Source organism: Choloepus didactylus, chromosome 1 (assembly GCF_015220235.1).
Source record: "Choloepus didactylus isolate mChoDid1 chromosome 1, mChoDid1.pri, whole genome shotgun sequence".
NCBI classification, from domain to species: Eukaryota; Metazoa; Chordata; class Mammalia; order Pilosa; family Megalonychidae; genus Choloepus; species Choloepus didactylus.
In genome coordinates this window covers 236052187-236070907 of record NC_051307.1, presented here as the reverse complement: position 1 = coordinate 236070907, position 18721 = coordinate 236052187, and positions in this window count along the sequence as shown.

Genomic DNA, 18721 nt, shown 5'->3' with positions numbered 1-18721 from the left:
AGCTATAGATCCAGATACAGATACAGATATGGCAGAGAGACAAATTTTCAACTATGTGCAGGACACTTTCTGTCTGTGATTAAGCAGTGAACAAAACAAATACCTTGCTTTCATGGCACATATATCGTCAATAAATATCGAACAAATAAACACCTGATATTGCAAATTTCTCTTTCTTTAATATGGTTTCCTTATAAGCCATGTTCTCCTTGCTACTTCTTTTTTTTTTTTTCCTTGCCTATTTCCTATTCTCTATGTCACTGATTCCTTGTTCTACCTCCAACTCTACACATAACTATTCCTCAAGTATTGGTTGTAATTTGTCTGTTCTTTCCTTTCTTTGTGGTTGCCCACAGAAATCTCATTAATTCTTTCAGACTGGACCATAACCCCAATCGCCCCAGTACAAATTCTACATTAAGTGCCTGCCAGAAATTTCCATTTGATATCCTCTAATAACTTCAAACTCATCGTGTCTATTAAAAGTTCACTGTTTCTCCCCTACTTTGCCTTGCTTTCCTTGGGCTGCCATAATAAAGTACCAAAAACTAGATGGCTCAAAGCAACAGAAATGTGTTGCCTCACATGTAGAAGCTAAAAGTCACAATCAGTTGTCAGCAGGGCCCTGCTCCCTGTGAGATCTCTGGGAAGCATATGTTCCATGCTTCTCTCCTTGCTTCTGGTGGTTTGCCAGGAAAGCCTGGGCTTCAGTCTCAGCCTCAGATGTCAGAAGGCCGTCTCCTCTCAGTCTGCTGGGTCCGAATGTCCTCTTCTTATAAGGACACCAGTCATATTGGATTAAAGGCCTACCCTACTCCAGCATAACCTCATTTTAACTTGTCTATTTCCATCTCTCAAGACACTATTTCCAAATAAATTCTCTTTCTTAGGTACTAGAAATTAGGACTTCAATATATACTTTTGGGGAACACAGAAGTAATATCCCTGGAGATACCACAAAAGTGTTCCTGATTTGATCTTCCCTTATTTTTAATTTAAGAACTATTTTGCCAATCAGATTTGATATCCTCATGTCATCTTTAGCTCAGTTCCCTTCTTTTAACAAATATATATATTGTGCACCTACTATGTGCCAGGCATTGTTCTTGGCACTGGGTTACAATGACTACAAAAGCGATTAGGAAATATATGGTCCCTGACTTCCAAGAGCTGATAAGAATAGCAGGGGAAAAAAACAATAACAGCAGCCAAAATATGAATCTGAAAATTAGTAAAATGAACACAAATTATACTGTCTGAAGTAAACCAGGAACATGGAGAATTTTAAAAATAGTGGGGCTTCATATAGATGGGAGGAGTTCAAGATTAGGTCCCCTACTTTACACAGTTGGTGAATAAAAAATCCCTACTTTTTCTTCTTCACCTTCCAGTCCAAGAACTGTTAATATCCAACTTCAATTTCTGCTCAAACTTCCCTAGATTAACTCTTCTTTCCAACCATTACCCCATGACACCATAAAGCCTGGCATTCTAAAATCCTTAGCTAGTTTGTTTAATTTCTTATTTCTCAAATATTAGTCATTCTTTCATTATCTAAAGGTCCAACTTCCAGCTCCTAGTGATTCTTTTCCTTTCTAGGCTTTTGACAAGTTTAGGTTCTAAATCTGTACCCAAATGTAGCTGCCTGGGTCAGCATTTAGAACCTGGCTATCAAGGTGATTTCACAGAACAAGTTATCACTGATGAGTACACAGCAACACAGTCTCAATAAGTAAATATTTTCCCATGGTCACTAAAAATAAAAATGTTTATTCAAAGCTTTTGTTTTCTTATTTACTTTCTTTAACCTGTATTGGTGTATGGAGTCAACTAGAACAATATTGTCCAAAATATGTGCTTTATCTCTCAATACTGGGTTCTAATATGAATTTAGTTCACCAAAATTATTATTTTTTTTTAGTGTAACAGAAATGAATAACAGAAAATAGCTTAGTCCTTCATACACAGCATCATGCACAGCAAGGGCAAATTTTTGGGTTAAACTTTTTCGGTTATATATATTTGTGTGTGTGTGTGTTATAAGAATATATATATTTGTTAGGGATTGAATTATGTTCCCCATAAAGACATGATCCTGTGGGTTTGAACCCTTTTGTAAATAGGACCTTTGGAGATTTATTAATAGGTAAGGTATAGACTGATTTGTGACTAGGACTTTCAAAGATCTTATTTAGATGAAGCTAAATTGAATTAGGGTGATCCTTAATCCTTATAAGAAGAGGAAATTCAGATGCTGTCAGTCATTAGAAGCCAGAGAATGAGACCAATTGCTACAGGACAAATGCAGAGATGTGAGCCAAGGAACCCAAGGACTGCGGCAAGCCAGCAAGAGAACGCCACAGACTCTGAGAGAAAGCATGGCTTGTAGAGACCATGATTTTGGACTTCCAGCCTCCAAAGCCACAAGACAATAAATTTCTGTTTTCTAAGCCGACCATGTTTGTGATATTTATCATAGCAGCCCTAGCAAACCAAGACATGTGTGTGTGTGTATGTTTAGATATGATATATGAACATGTAAATATAAAAGTGCACTGAGTCCCAGTACAAAATACATTCTCTACCATGAGTTGTGGTGAAATAAACTTGAAAGTTAATGCACTATATGAACTCTAACATCCCTCCAAATTCTAACATGCTTACAAATACGATATTTTAACCTGCTTTAATCTCACAAGAAGGTTTTATTCTATAATCACTGAAATATTTATCGTGACTTGACTATGGGGTCTATTGTCCTAAGTGCTGGGATCACTGTGAATAAAGTCAGAGAGACACCACCCTGGCAAAGCACCTTCTCACCGGGAAAATAAACAATAAACAAATATATATGGTCAAAATCAACTGATAAATACCATGTATTTATATGCAATTTAGATGTTTCTGTTATGACCTGATATATGTTTTGCTTGAAAATTTTGTTCTACAAAATTGGGCATGCAAATAGCAGGACTTATATGAAAATAAAAATCAGAGCAAATCACTCAGGACCTATACAACTTTGTTACTAGAGCAGCAACTAAGACAGTAATTTATATACTGGGGGATAATTTGGATGGCTAAGCAGGCTACCTCAGGGAATTTCAAAAGCTCACAAAAAATGACAGTGTTGAATGCTGGCTTGCAGGTATTGAGAAAAAGCAGACAGAAGTGGAACTGTGTCAGAGGGGCTGCTTCTAAGGTAAATACAGGAGGAAGATGAACCTGCTTTTAGCCCAGAGTTAGGCAAGACCAGGGTTTACACATCCATGGGGAGGGAGACAGGGTGTTGGCATTTATTTTTAAATGTCATAAAATAGACCTAAGAGAACACAAATTTATGCAGCAGCAAATCTTAAAACTTAAGTCTTTCTTGGTAAAGTTTAACCCCCCCCCCACTCCCCGCAGTTATTCTGGCTCTCCTTGCCTACCAAAAAATCATATATGAACAAACCCTACTTCCACATTATAATAACTTCATGGCTATCATGACCATATGTCCCAGTGTGCCCAATATAATAGTCCTGGCTTAGCCTGTCATCCTTGCATAATCATTTATAGTGTCTCTTTCACTCTCCAAAGTATCTAGGTTTGCACAATAAATTATATGGTCACTTTAATTATTCTGCTATTTATCAATCTACTGGTGCCCAACAGACTGTAAAATTATATACAATAAATTTTGACAAATGCAGAGATAAATGTTAAGCGTGCACTGAAGTGGAATAACAGGGAAGACAAACTTAATAAAATGTTTTAGGGCAAGTGTCCATGAAGAAGTGACACATAAGCTCAAGTATAAACAGGGATCAACTGAGAAAGAATGGTCATTGGACAGCGTAGCCAAGGAAATAACTTATGCAAAGGCCCTGGAGACAGAAATATGCAGTGGCATGTTTGACTAAGTGAATGGCAGCTGGTGTGGCTGGAACTTAGAGGGGTGAAAAGATGGGAGGATGGCTTAAACTTGGATGGTCTCAGGGTAGAGAGCAGGAGCCATGGATAGATTTGGAAATAAAAGTGGCAAGACTTACTGAGTATTAAAGTGGACAAGGAGAAAATGGAGGCAAGATGTCTCACAAGTTTCTGGAAGACACCCAGGAGATGAAACCTCAATTTCTAGCTCTGTCTCTAAACTCTTTCATATATTTAATGAGTCACTTCTTCTCTGAAATATGGACCATATGATCTCTAAGTTTCTATCACCTTTGACATTCTACAATTCCTTATTGCATTTCTGTAAGCAGGTGCTTCATAGGTGTTTTCGGGTATGTCCCTTCACACACATTTATCCCCTTCTGACTTTAAACAAAATATTTCTCTTGGCAAATAAACTTACCTTTCTGCTCATTTTCTCCAAGAAATTACTCTAGATTTCTCTCGTGGTAATTATTTCTTCTACTTCTTATTTAATTCCAGCTCTGCTTGTTTTCCCCTTTCATACTTGGCAGGCTCTCCATAGTTTGGAATGAAGATTGGCAGACATACTCCAAAATCAATTGTTTTTATCACTCCCCTTAAAAAAAGAAAACACAGAAAGAAAATATTAGTAAGCAAACAGGACCCCTGACCTAAGGTCACCTTCCACTGCATTCTACCACTTGCAAATCTCCCTGGAGTAATATAATTAAACACATTCAATTTACTTTGCAGAGATAAACACTGCTTCTTTTGGGACTCACAAACTCTGGTGGAGCTGCCAACATTTAAAGAAATGTGTCCATTTATTTAACAGAGCTTTATTCTGTCCAAAAAATATCCAAACAAACATGGTTCTATTAATCCAGTGCATTCTTTCCTGGTACCTTGAGAATTTGCCAAGTGAAACTAAACTGAATAGATGTGTGAGCACACACATACACACAAACAAATATATACTCCACTGTTAATTTCAAGGCTAGATATTAAAGGGCATTTATAAATTGTGCAAATAGTGGTCTTGTTGAGGTAGTTCAGTCTCAGGCACAGGGCTGATAAGAAAAGATACAGTGAAGTGTCTAAACTTTTTACTTACATATCACTCACCTGGAGATCTTGTTCACACGCAGAGTCTGATCCAGGAGACCCAGGTGAGACCTGTGAAGCACATTTCTCATAGTTTCCAGGTGATGACGGTGCTCCTTGACCACAGACCACACCTGGAGAAACAAGACACTAACGTCTGAGAGCTGTATGTTCTAGAATTGGTGCCTACCAGCCTCATTGCTAAGGCAATTGACTCACTGCTGAAGGCTCGAGAAACAACACACAGCGCAGAAAACTTAGCCTAATAGGGCTCATTAGAAACGGTTCAGAAAATAATATGCTCATTCTCACAATTCGAAAAGGCCCTTTCAATTTATTGTCTTAATTCGTCAGTCAGAGAATGGCTCAGCAAGGCATCATCCACCTGTGGGCTGTTGATGCCCAATTTATTTCCTGAGCAATCTTCACCAGGCATTGTCTGTTCCACGTTTCTTCCTAACACAGCAAAATGGAACAAGCTGTCAATAAGCCCTTTCTAGACACTGACCAAGGAAAATCCAGCTTCTCAACACTCTTGAAAAGTAGATTCACTCTTGTAAACAGACAGCCTCCCATGTTGACATGGCTTGGGGTGGCAAAAGGAGGCCTATTATTTTCACAGTTCTTAATTTAACTCACATGCAGCTTGTTGATTTGCTATGTAACACCTGGAATTGTTGGCTCTCCCTCTGACACTGATTTTAAGGCAATAGGCTAAACAGGTCCTTAAATGTGTTGATCGTTTGCATCATACTAACTAAAGTTGTAGATAAGTAAAGGCAGAGACTAGTATTTATGAATTGTTAATTTCATGCACAGCACTTGCATTCTTGTCTGATGCAATCGTCATAGTCATACTCCAGGTATGTTTAATTATCTTCAACCTCAAGCACAAAAAAAAACTAGGCCAAGAGACCTAATGGAACCAGTAATGCAACTAGTAATGGACCTAACATTCAGACCCAGACCCGCCTACCTCATTCTCAAACTAACATTGTGCCTTTAAAAATCTTTACCTTCCTGGATGCTAGAAGTAAGGTGAGATGGTATTGACTACTTGTCAGCAACTTACAGGAAATATTTATGTAGGAAGAATGTGGGCAAAAATGGTCTCAAAAGATTTTTTTAAACCCCAACAGTCTATTGTTTTTTGAATATGTGAATAAATATTTTATGTATTACAAATTCTCAATTCTATATTCCACTGGATCACATATAAACATAAGTAAATCACAATCAGATAAGCTATTTAAGCTAGAAGGAAGAACAACAAAGCAGATTTCATCCTATAACCTCAAAAAAAAAATCACTAAATGCAGGACAGAGGAAACCTTGTGATTTAGTAGTGGTTTATGTGAATGAAACAAATAAAAACAAGGGATTTAATTGATCACAAAAGCAAAATCATTAAATAATAAGATATATTTTCTTTAAAAAGTCAACAGTACCTTAGAGTCATCTAATGAAACAGCAGTGTGTAATCCATATCAGGGAGGAATATTGTTGTTAAATTCTAGATTGATAGTTACTATTAAATGGGCTTAACTAGAATAAGAGTTCAGCTGTAGGGCTCTCTGAAATTTAGAATAATATTTTCTGTTCTTGGACAATAACAAAGCATATTTTTAAAATCCAAATAGAGCAATCATATCTAAAATAGTGTAAGACAAGGACTGTAAGCTCAAGGGCTTCTAAAGAAAAAGACAGGCAACAAAAATTAATAAAACTGGCCTGATGGAGACTGGGACAAACTAGAGTATGGTATTCTCACGTAGAGGAAAGCCATCCAATACACCAAATAATCAATGTATTGAGAGCAATTAGCCAAAAGTCAATTTCTGAAAATACCATTTAACTGACTGACCAATTCTCCAAAGATTACCTTACATGATCATCAATTTACTGAGAACCATTTTGCCAAATTACTGATTCATCAGAAATTTGTTTCTATTAGCCATGTCGAAGGATTAGAGCAATATGTGTTGCTTATTAGGTTTTCAATGCAATTTTTGAAATATTTTGCCTATAACTTGGGGGGAATGAGCTTTTCTTCTCAATATTGATTTTAAGTGTCATGCATTGCCACCAAGACAAAGATTTCCTATATGGGAAGTAGGGTAAGTTTCTCTTTGCTAACCCATTTTCAGTCTAATATACTGCATTTCATATTCCTCTTATTCAGGGGTTTGTTTTCTAGAGTGGGACAGAAAGCAAAGAGTTACAGCTAGAACATAGGGAACTGTGACTGTAAGTAGGTAGGTCAAACAATGGGAAGATTATAGGGTTGTTGGAAGGATCAAATTAGTCAAGTTTAATGAAACTTCCTAGTACTCAGCGAGAGGACAATAAATGTATGTTTAGGCCTTCATTTATCCATCTGCCCATAGAGGAATACCACCTAAGGTATTCTTGTCTAACATTAGAAAAGCAAAGAAAATTGCTGCAAAATTAACTTTGCATTGAATCCCCCCTCATTCATATTTATAATCTGCACAGGGATTGCCAAGCATGGTAATGCCAAGAAAACAAAAAAAAAACAAAACAAAACAAAACAAAAAACCCAGCATTTAAAAACACTCTAAAAAAGAAAAATGAAGTGGGAGGACTTACACTTGCTGACTTTGAAGCTTATTGTAAAGCCACAGTAGTCAAAACAGCATGGTACTGGCACAAAGATAGATATATTGATCAATGGAATTGAATTGAGATTTTGGAGAAAGACCCCCAGATCTACGGCCGACTGATCTTTGATAAGGCCCCCAAAACCACTGAACTGGGACATAAGAGTCTTTTCAACAAATGGGGCTGGGAGAGTTGGATATCCATATCCAAAAGAATGAAAGAGGACCCCTACCTCACACCCTAAACAAAAATTAACTCAAAGTGGATCAAAGACCTCAATATAAAAGACAGTACCATAAAACTCCTAGAAGATAATGTAGGGAGACATCTTCAAGACCTTGTATTAGGAGGTCACTTCTTAGACCTTACACCCAAAGTACAAGCAACAAAGGAAAAAATAGATAAATGGGAACTCCTCAAACTTAGAAGTTTCTGTACCTCAAAGGAATCTGTCAAAAAGGTGAAAAGGCAGCCAACTCAATGAGAAAAAATTTTTGGAAACCATGTATCTGACAAAAGACTGATATCTTGCACATATAAAGAAATCCTACAACTCAATGACAATAGTACAGACAACCCAATTATAAAATGGGCAAAAGATATAAAGAGACAGTTCTCTGAAGGGGAAATACAAATAGCCAAGAAACACATGAAAAAATGTTCAGCTTCACTAGCTATTAGAGAGATGCAAATTAAGACCACAATGAGATACCATCTCACACCAATTAGAATGGCTGCCATTAAACAAACAGGAAACTACAAATGCTGGAGGTGATGTGGAGAAACTGGAACTCTTATTCATTGCTGGTGGGACTGAATAACAGTTCACCCACTCTGGAAGACAGTCTGGCAGTTCCTTAGAAAACTAGATAGAGAGCTACTCTTCGATCCAGCAATTGTACTTCTCGGTATATACCTGGAAGATCTGAAAGCAGAGATGTGAACAGATATCTGCATGCCAATGTCCACAGCAGCATTATTCACAATTACCAAGAGATGGAAACAACCCAAATGTCCTTCAACAGATGAGTCGATAAATAAAATGTGGTATATACACACAATGGAATACCACACAGCAGTAAGAAGGAATGATGTCATGAAATATATGACAACTTGGATGAACCTTGAAGACACAATGCTGAGTGAAATAAGCCAGGCACAAAAAGAGAAATATTATATGCTACCACTAATGTGAACATTGCTAGGGGAGAATGAAGGGGTGTTGGGCTTCCTCACCTCGATGTTTGCTGATGTGCTCACAAACATTGGGGTATGGTAGTCTGATGGGCTGAGCCCTCAATCACGTGACTTGCCCTTGGGAAAACTGTTACTGCAAAGGAGAGGCTAGGCCTGCTTATAATTGTGCCTAAGTGTCTCCTCCTGAATGCCTCTTTGTTGCTCAGATGTGGCCCTCTCTCTCTAGCTAAGCCAACTTGGCAGGTGAAATCACTGCCCTCCCACCTACGTGGGATCTGACACCCAGGGATATAAATCCCCCTGGCAAAGTGGAATATGACTCCCAGGGAGGAATCTAGGCATTGTGGGATGGAGAACATCTTCTTGATCAAAAGGGAGATGTGAAATGAAATGAAATAAGTTTTAGTGGCCGAGTGATTCCAAAAGGAGCCAAGAGGTCATTCTGGTGGGCACTCTTATGCACAATATAGATAACCCTTTTTAGGATCTAATGACTTGGAATAGCTAGCAGTAAATACCTGAAACTATCAAATTGCAACCCAGGACCCTTGAATCTTGAAGATGATTGTATAACAATGTAGCTTATCAGGGGTGACAATGTGATTGGGAAAGCCATGTGGATCACATTCCCCTTTGTCCAGTGTATGGATGGATGAGTAGAAAAATGGGGGAAAAAAAAGGGCACCCAGTGTTCTTTTTTACTTTAATCGTTCTTTTTCACTTTAATTTTTATTCTTATTGCTTTTGTGTGTATGGTAATGAAAAGGTTCAAAAATTGACTTTGGTGATGAACGCAAAACTGTATGATGATACTGTGAACAACTGATTGTACACTTTGTATGACTGCATGGTATGTGAATATATCTCAATAAAACTGAATTATTTAAAAAAAAAACAGCACTAATATAAATGAAGTACCATCATAAATAAATAACACCATTCCAGATTATTTTAATGGGCAAACATGGCAATATTGATAGTAGATGGATAGATGTTTTTGAATGATGTTGACTACAAAAAAAAGAGAGATACAAGAAAAAAGGCCTAGAGAAATGAAATAGAGTGTTGAGGGAAGGTAAAGAAAACTGAATGAAAGATAGGAAAACGAAGAGACAAACAGTGATTCCCGAGGAATTAGATATCAAAATGTTTTTAAACATCATTGCTAAACCCTTAGGAAAAAACATAAGAAGAAAATATGCTTATGACACCAGTATAGTGACAGAATTTCTAAAGCAGTCACAAAAAGCATAAACGTAATAGAAAACATTGATAAGTTTAATTACATAAATTAAATTATTTTCTGTAGAACAAAGGATAGCATTTACCAAGTCCTAAAACAAGTAACAGACCAGGAGAAGATATTTGCAGTCCATATCACAGATAATTGATTAGTTTCCAACATATTTAAAGAACTCCAACAAATTATTTTTAAATTAATTTTCAATTTTAATTTTTTAAAATTTTAAATTTAACGAAATGTCTTCAATAGAAGAAAATGAACAAATAATGAAAGAGCAAATCACAGATGAAAAATCCTGGATGAAAAACAAATATACAAAGAATATTACACTCATTCATAATTAAAATGCTAAATAAAACAAGTTAACATTTCTCCTCTTCTGACAAAATTTGAGAAGACGTACAACACCAAGGATTGGATAAGATGATAAAACAGTGAAGCATATAGGTTGTATACATTTAAAAAATTCTTTTGATACTCTTTGGTTAAAATTTAGTTTCACCCTTTGGAATCTATGCCAGAAAAAACTCTTCCCAAAATACATATGGAGATATGTACAAATATATTGTATGCCACAGTGTTTATAATAGAAAAAGTTTGGGAAAAATATTAAAATCCATCTAATGATGAACAGCTAATGAAATCACCAAACTGTGACTTACCTAAACAATGGAATACTGTATATCAAGAATCATAAAGGAATTAAGTTTATACATATCAACTTAGATGATTCACAAACACAACATTTAATGAAAAGGAAATTTTAATATTGATGTATACAACTAAAATACCAATTTTGAACAATACTCAAAGATATTATATGAGAGAACATACTCATTTTTGATAGACCCCTATGGTATAAAAAGATAACACCTAGATAAGAAGAAAACATTTCAATCCCAGCTAATAGTTACCAGGAGGGTTATGAAACCATTTTCCTCTGGATATAAAATACATTATTTCCTCAAAAAGTCAGGAAATTTCATATCAAACCATCAATATTTTTTAAACCAGGGTGGGTTCATGGCTGTCATTCTGTATTGCCTTTGACATTTTTTCAATAATTTAAATATATCATACTTAACCAAGAAAGGGAAAGGCAAAGAGGAGAGAGGAAAGAAGGGGAAGAGACAATATTAGAGAAGAATGCAAGTAGTCAAGAAGAATTATGGCTAGAAAATGAGAAAAACAAATGAGAATGAAATAGAAAGGATAAGGGAGAAAAAGACAAAGGAAAAAAAAAGGGAAGAAGACAAAGACTTTGACAGTAGCCCTGGGTAGTCCCATTTCTTCTCCCTCCATTTCCCACAGTTCCTCCCTCACAAGACCGATAGCTTAGCAGCATATTTAAAATCAAACTATTTCTTGTATAAAACGAATAATTATCATTAATGTTCCAATAGTTTTAAAACAACTTTGAAATTAAAATTGAAAAGATCCTCTGAAGTGAACCATTTACAAAGATGTTGCAGTTCCAAAAGTTGCATTCAAATATCTACAAGTTATTTTATTTCATTTCCCCCCAAAATTATGTCAATAAGTATTTGCTGAATGAATGAATGAACGAATGAACAAATGAGTAAAGGAGTGAGTGAACTAATTAGTTGGGACAAATTAGTTGGGGGACTTTTATTTTTGGGGGGACGTTTTATGATTTGAGGGAATTAGTATATTTGGTGGATATCATTATGATACCAACATACATCCTAGATTTAGATTTAAAATAGGCTGTACTTTTTCCAACTAAAATATAAGCTCTAAGGTCACGACTAAGGACAGAAGATAGTGAGAGAAGCACATACTTGTGTTGCTATTGTTGTTTGTATTTGCTTATTGTTTTGATATTTAATTATTTAACATATTCATAATTCATTCAACAAATTTGATCAGGCACTGACCCTGTGCAAAGGAAGCAGGCAGCATGTGGGGAGTTTTAGTTCAATGTTCTTTATAGAGCACATATCTCTCTTTTTTTAATCTAAGTGATTTAAAAATTACTGGGGATATGAGAGGAGGTGGGGCAAGATGGTGGACTGGTGAGCTGTATGTTTTAGTTACTCCTCCAGGAAAGTAGGTAGAAAGCCAGGAACTGAGTGGACTGGACACCACAGAGCAATCTGACTTTGGGCATACTTCATACAACACTCATGAAAAGGTGGAACTGCTGAGATCAGCGAAATCTGTAAGTTTTTGCGGCCAGGGGACCCGCGCCCCTCCCTGCCAGGCTCAGTCCCATGGGAGGAGGGGCTGTCAGCTCCAGGAAGGAGAAGGGAGAACTGCAGTGGCAGCCCTTATCGGAAACTCATTCTACTGATCCAAACTCCAAACATAGATAGACTGAGACCAGACACCAGAGAATCTGAGAGCAGCCAGCCCAGCACAGAGGAGACAGGCATAGAAAAAAAACAACACGAAAAACTCCAAAATAAAAGCGGAGGATTTTTGGAGTTCTGGTGAACATAGAAAGGGGAAGGGCAGAGCTCAGGCCCTGAGGCGCATATGCAAATCCTGAAGAAAAGCTGATCTCTCTGCCCTATGGACCTTTCCTTAATGGCCCTGGTTGCTTTGTCTCTTAGCATTTCAATAACCCATTAGATCTCTGAGGAGGGCCCTTTTTTTTTTTAATCCTTTTTTCTTTTTCTAAAACAATTACTCTAAGAAGCCCAATACAGAAAGCTTCAAAGACTTGCAATTTGGGCAGGTCAAGTCAAGAGCAGAACTAAGAGAGCTCTGAGACAAAAGGCAATAATCCAGTGGCTGAGAAAATTCACTAAACACCACAACTTCCCAAGAAAAGGGGGGTGTGCGCTCAAAGCCATCATCCTGGTGGACAGGAAACACTCCTGCCCATCACCAGCCCCATAGCCCAGAGCTGCCCCAGACAACCCAGTGTGACGGAAGCGCTTCAAATAACAGGCACACACCACAAAACTGGGCATGGATATTAGCCTTCCCTGCAACCTCAGCTGATTGTCCCAGAGTTGGGAAGGTGGAGCAGTGTGAATTAACAAAGCCCCATTCAGCCATCATTTGAGCAGACTAGGAGCCTCCCTACACAGCGCAGCAGCCCAGAACTGCCCTGGGGGACGGCACTCACTTGTGACATAGCACAGTCATCCCTCAACAGAGGACCCGGGGTGCACAGCCTGGAAGAGGGGCCCACTTGCAAGTCTCAGGAGCCATACGCCAATACCAAGGACTTGTGGGTCAGTGGCAGAGACAAACTGTGGCAGGACTGAACTGAGGGATTAGACTATTGCAGCAGCTTTAAAACTCTAGGATCACCAGGGAGATTTGATTGTTAGGGCCACCCCCCCTCCCTGACTGCCCAGAAACACGCACCATATACAGGACAGGCAACACCAACTACACACGCAAGCTTGGTACACCAATTGGACCCCACAAGACTCACTCCCCCACTCACCAAAAAGGCTACGCAGGGGAGAACTGGCTTGTGGAGAACAGGTGGCTCGTGGACGCCACCTGCTGGTTAGTTAGAGAAAGTGTACTCCACGAAGCTATAGATCTGATAAATTAGAGATAAGGACTTCAATTGGTCTACAAATCCTAAAAGAACCCTATCAAGTTCAGCAAATGCCACGAGGCCAAAAACAACAGAAAATTATAAAGCATATGAAAAAACCAGACGATATGGATATCCCAAGCCCAAGCACCCAAATCAAAAGACCAGAAGAGACACAGCACCTAGAGCAGCTACTCAAAGAACTAAAGATGAACAATGAGACCATAGTACGGGAGACAAAGGAAATCAAGAAGACCCTAGAAGAGCATAAAGAAGACACTGCAAGACTAAATAAAAAAATGGATGATCTTATGGAAATTAAAGAAACTGTTGACCAAATTAAAAAGATTCTGGACACTCATAGTACAAGACTAGAGGAAGTTGAACAACGAATCAGTGACCTGGAAGATGACAGAATGGAAAATGAAAGCATAAAATAAAGAATGGGGAAAAAAATTGAAAAAATCGAAATGGACCTCAGGGATATGATAGATAATATGAAATGTCCGAATATAAGACTCATTGGTGTCCCAGAAGGGGAAGAAAAGGGTAAAGGTCTACGAAGAGGATTCAAAGAAATTGTTGGGGAAAACTTCCCAAATCTTCTAAACAACATAAATACACAAATCATAAATGCTCAGCGAACTCCAAATAGAATAAATCCAAATAAACCCACTCCAAGACATATACTGATCACACTGTCAAACACAGAAGAGAAGGAGCAAGTTCTGAAAGCCGCAAGAGAAAAGCAATTCACCACATACAAAGGAAACAGCATAAGACTAAGTAGTGACTACTCAGCAGCCACCATGGAGGCGAGAAGGCAGGGGCACGATATATTTAAAATTCTGAGTGAGAAAAATTTCCAGCCAAGAATACTTTATCTAGCAAAGCTCTCCTTCAAATTTGAGGGAGAGCTTAAATTTTTCACAGACAAACAAATGCTGAGAGAATTTGCTAACAAGAGACCTGCCCTACTGGAGATACCAAAGGGAGCCCTACAGACAGAGAAACAAAGAAAGGACAGAGAGACTTGGAGAAAGGTTCAGTACTAAAGAGATTCGGTATGGGTACAATAAAGGATATTAATAGACAGAGGGGAAAAATATGACAAACATAAACCAAAGGATAAGATGGCTGATTCAAGAAATGCCTTCACGGTTATAACGTTGAATGTAAATGGATTAAACTCCCCAATTAAAAGATACAGATTCGCAGAATGGATCAGAAAAAAATGATCCATCAATATGTTGCATGCAAGAGACTCATCTTAGACACAGAGACACAAAGAAACTGAAAGTGAAAGGATGGAAAAAAATATTTCATGCAAGCCACAGCCAAAAGAAAGCAGGTGTAGCAATATTAATCTCAGATAAAATAGACTTCAAATGCAGGGATGTTTTGAGAGACAAAGAAGGCCACTACATACTAATAAAAGGGGCACTTCAGCAAGAAGAAATAACAATCGTAAATGTCTATGCACCCAATCAAGGTGCCACAAAATACATGAGAGAAACACTGGCAAAACTAAAGGAAGCAATTGATATTTCCACAATAATTGTGGGAGACTTCAACACATCACTCTCTCCTATAGATAGATCAACCAGACAGAAGACCAATAAGGAAATTGAAAACCTAAACAATATGATAAATGAATTAGATTTAACAGACATATACAGGACATTACATCCCAAATCACCAGGATACACATACTTTTCTAGTGCTCATGGAACTTTCTCCAGAATAGATCATATGCTGGGACATAAAACAAGCCTCAATAAATTTAAAAAGATTGAAATTATTCAAAGCACATTCTCTGACCACAATGGAATACAATTAGAAGTCAATAACCATCAGAGACTTAGAAAATTCACAAATACCTGGAATTTAAACAACACACTCCTAAACAATCAGTGGGTTAAAGAAGAAATAGCAAGAGAAATTGCTAAATATATAGGGACGAATGAAAATGAGAACACAACATACCAAAACCTATGGGATGCAGCAAAAGCAGTGTTAAGGGGGAAATTTATAGCACTAAAAGCATATATTAAAAAGGAAGAAAGAGCCAAAATCAAAGAACTAATGGATCAACTGAAGAAGCTAGAAAATGAACAGCAAACCAATCCTAAACCAAGTAGAAGAAAAGAAATAACAAGGATTAAAGCAGAAATAAATGACATAGAGAACAAAAAAACAACAGAGAGGATAAATATCACCAAAAGTTGGTTCTTTGAGAAGATCAACAAGATTGACAAGCCCCTAGCTAGACTGACAAAATCAAAAAGAGAGAAGACCCATATAAACAAAATAATGAATGAAAAAGGTGACATAACTGCAGATCCTGAATAAATTAAAAAAATTATAAGAGGATATTATGAACAACTGTATGGCAACAAACTGGAAAATGTAGAAGAAATGGACAATTTCCTGGAAAAATATGAACAACCTAGACTGACCAGAGAAGAAATAGAAGACCTCAACCAACCCATCACAGGCAAAGAGATCCAATCAGTCATCAAAAATCTTCCCACAAATAAATGCACAGGGCCAGATGGCTTCACAGGGGAATTCTACCAAACTTTCCAGAAAGAACTGACACCAATCTTACTCAAACTCTTTCAAAACATTGAAGAAAATGGAACACTACCTAATTCATTTTATGAAGCTAACATCAATCTAATACCAAAACCAGGCAAAGATGCTATAAAAAAGGAAAACTACCGGCCAATCTCCCTAATGAATATAGATGCAAAAATCCTCAACAAAATACTTGCAAATCGAATCCAAAGACACATTAAAAAAATCATACACCATGACCAAGTGGGGTTCATTCCAGGCATGAAAGGATGGTTCAACATATGAAAATCAATCAATGTATTACAACACATTAACAAGTCAAAAGGGAAAAATCAATTGATCATCTCAATAGATGCTGAAAAAGCATTTGACAAAATCCAACATCCCTTTTTGATAAAAACACTTCAAAAGGTAGGAATTGAAGGAAACTTCCTCAACATGATAAGAGCATATATGAAAAACCCACAGCCAGCATAGTACTCAATGGTGAGAGACTGAAAGCCTTCCCTCTAAGATCAGGAACAAGACAAGGATGCCCACTGTCACCACTGTTATTCAACATTGTGCTGGAAGTGCTAGCCAGGGCAATCCGGCAAGACAAAGAAATAAAAGGCATCCAAATTGGAAAAGAAGAAGTAAAACTGTCATTGTTCGCAGATGATATGATCTTATATCTAGAAAACCCTGAGAAATCGACGATACAGCTACTAGAGCTAATAAACAAATTTAGCAAAGTAGCGGGATACAAGGTTAATGCACATAAGTCAGTAATGTTTCTATATGCTAGAAATGAACAAACTGAAGAGACACTCAAGAAAAACATACCATTTTCAATAGCAACTAAAAAAATCAAGTACCTAGGAATAAACTTAACCAAAGATGCAAAAGACCTATACAAAGAAAACTACATAACTCTACTAAAAGAAATTAAGGGGACCTTAAAAGATGGAAAAATATTCCATGTTCATGGATAGGAAGACTAAATGTCATTAAGATGTCAATTCTACCCAAACTCATCTACAGAGTCAATGCAATCCCAACCAAAATTCCAACAACCTACTTTGCAGACTTGGAAAAGCTAGTTATCAAATTTATTTGGAAAGGGAAGATGCCTCGAATTGCTAAAGACACTCTAAAAAAGAAAAACGAAGTGGGAGGACTTACACTACCTGACTTTGGAGCTTATTATAAAGCCACAGTTGCCAAAACAGCATGGTACTGGCACAAAGATAGACATATAGATCAATGGAATCGAATTGAGAATTCAGAGATAGACCCTCAGATCTATGGCCGACTGATCTTTGATAAGGCCCCCAAAGTCACTGAACTGAGTCATAATGGTCTTTTCAACAAATGGGGCTGGGAGAGTTGGATATCCATATCCAAAAGAATGAAAGAGGACCCCTACCCCACACCCTACACAAAAACTAACTCAAAATGGACCAAAGATCTCAATATAAAAGAAAGTACCATAAAACTCCTAGAAGATAATGTAGGAAAACATCTTCAAGACCTTGTATTAAGCGGCCACTTCCTAGACTTTACACCCAAAGCACAAGCAACAAAAGAGAAAATAGATAAATGGGAACTCCTCAAGCTTAGAAGTTTCTGCACCTCAAAGGAATTTCTCAAAAAGGTAAAGAGGCAGCCAACTCAATGGGAAAAAATCTTTGGAAACCATGTATCTGACAAAAGACTGATATCTTGCATATATAAAGAAATCCTACAACTCAATGACAATAGTACAGACAGCCCAATTATAAAATGGGCAAAAGATATGAAAAGACAGTTCTCTGAAGAGGAAATACAAATGGCCAAGAAACACATGAAAAAATGTTCAGCTTCACTACCTATTAGAGAGATGCAAATTAAGACCACAATGAGATACCATCTAACACCGGTTAGAATGGCTGCCATTAAACAAATAGGAAACTACAAATGCTGGAGGGGATGTGGAGAAATTGGAACTCTTATTCATTGTTGGTGGGACTGTATAATGGTTCAGCCACTCTGGAAGTCAGTCTGGCTGTTCCTTAGAAAACTAGATATAGAGTTACCATTCGATCCAGCGATTGCACTTCTCGGTATATACCCGGAAGATCGGAAAGCGGTGACACGAACAGATATCTGCATGTCAATGTTCATAGCAGCATTATTCACAATTGCCAAGAGATGGAAACAACCCAAATGTCCTTCAACAGATGAGTGGATAAATAAAATGTGGTATATACACACGATGGAATACTACGCGGCAGTAAGAAGGAACGATCTCGTGAAACATATGACAACATGGATGAACCTTGAAGACATAATGCTGAGCGAAATAAGGCAGGCACAAAAAGAGAAATATTATATGCTACCACTAATGGGAACTTTGAAAAATGTAAAACAAATGGTTTATAATGTAGAATGTAGGGGAACTAGCAATAGAGAGCAATTAAGGAAGGGGGAACCATAATCCAAGAAGAACAGATAAGCTATTTAACGTTCTGGGGATGCCCAGGAATGACTATGGTCTGTTAATTTCTGATGGATATAGTAGGAACAAGTTC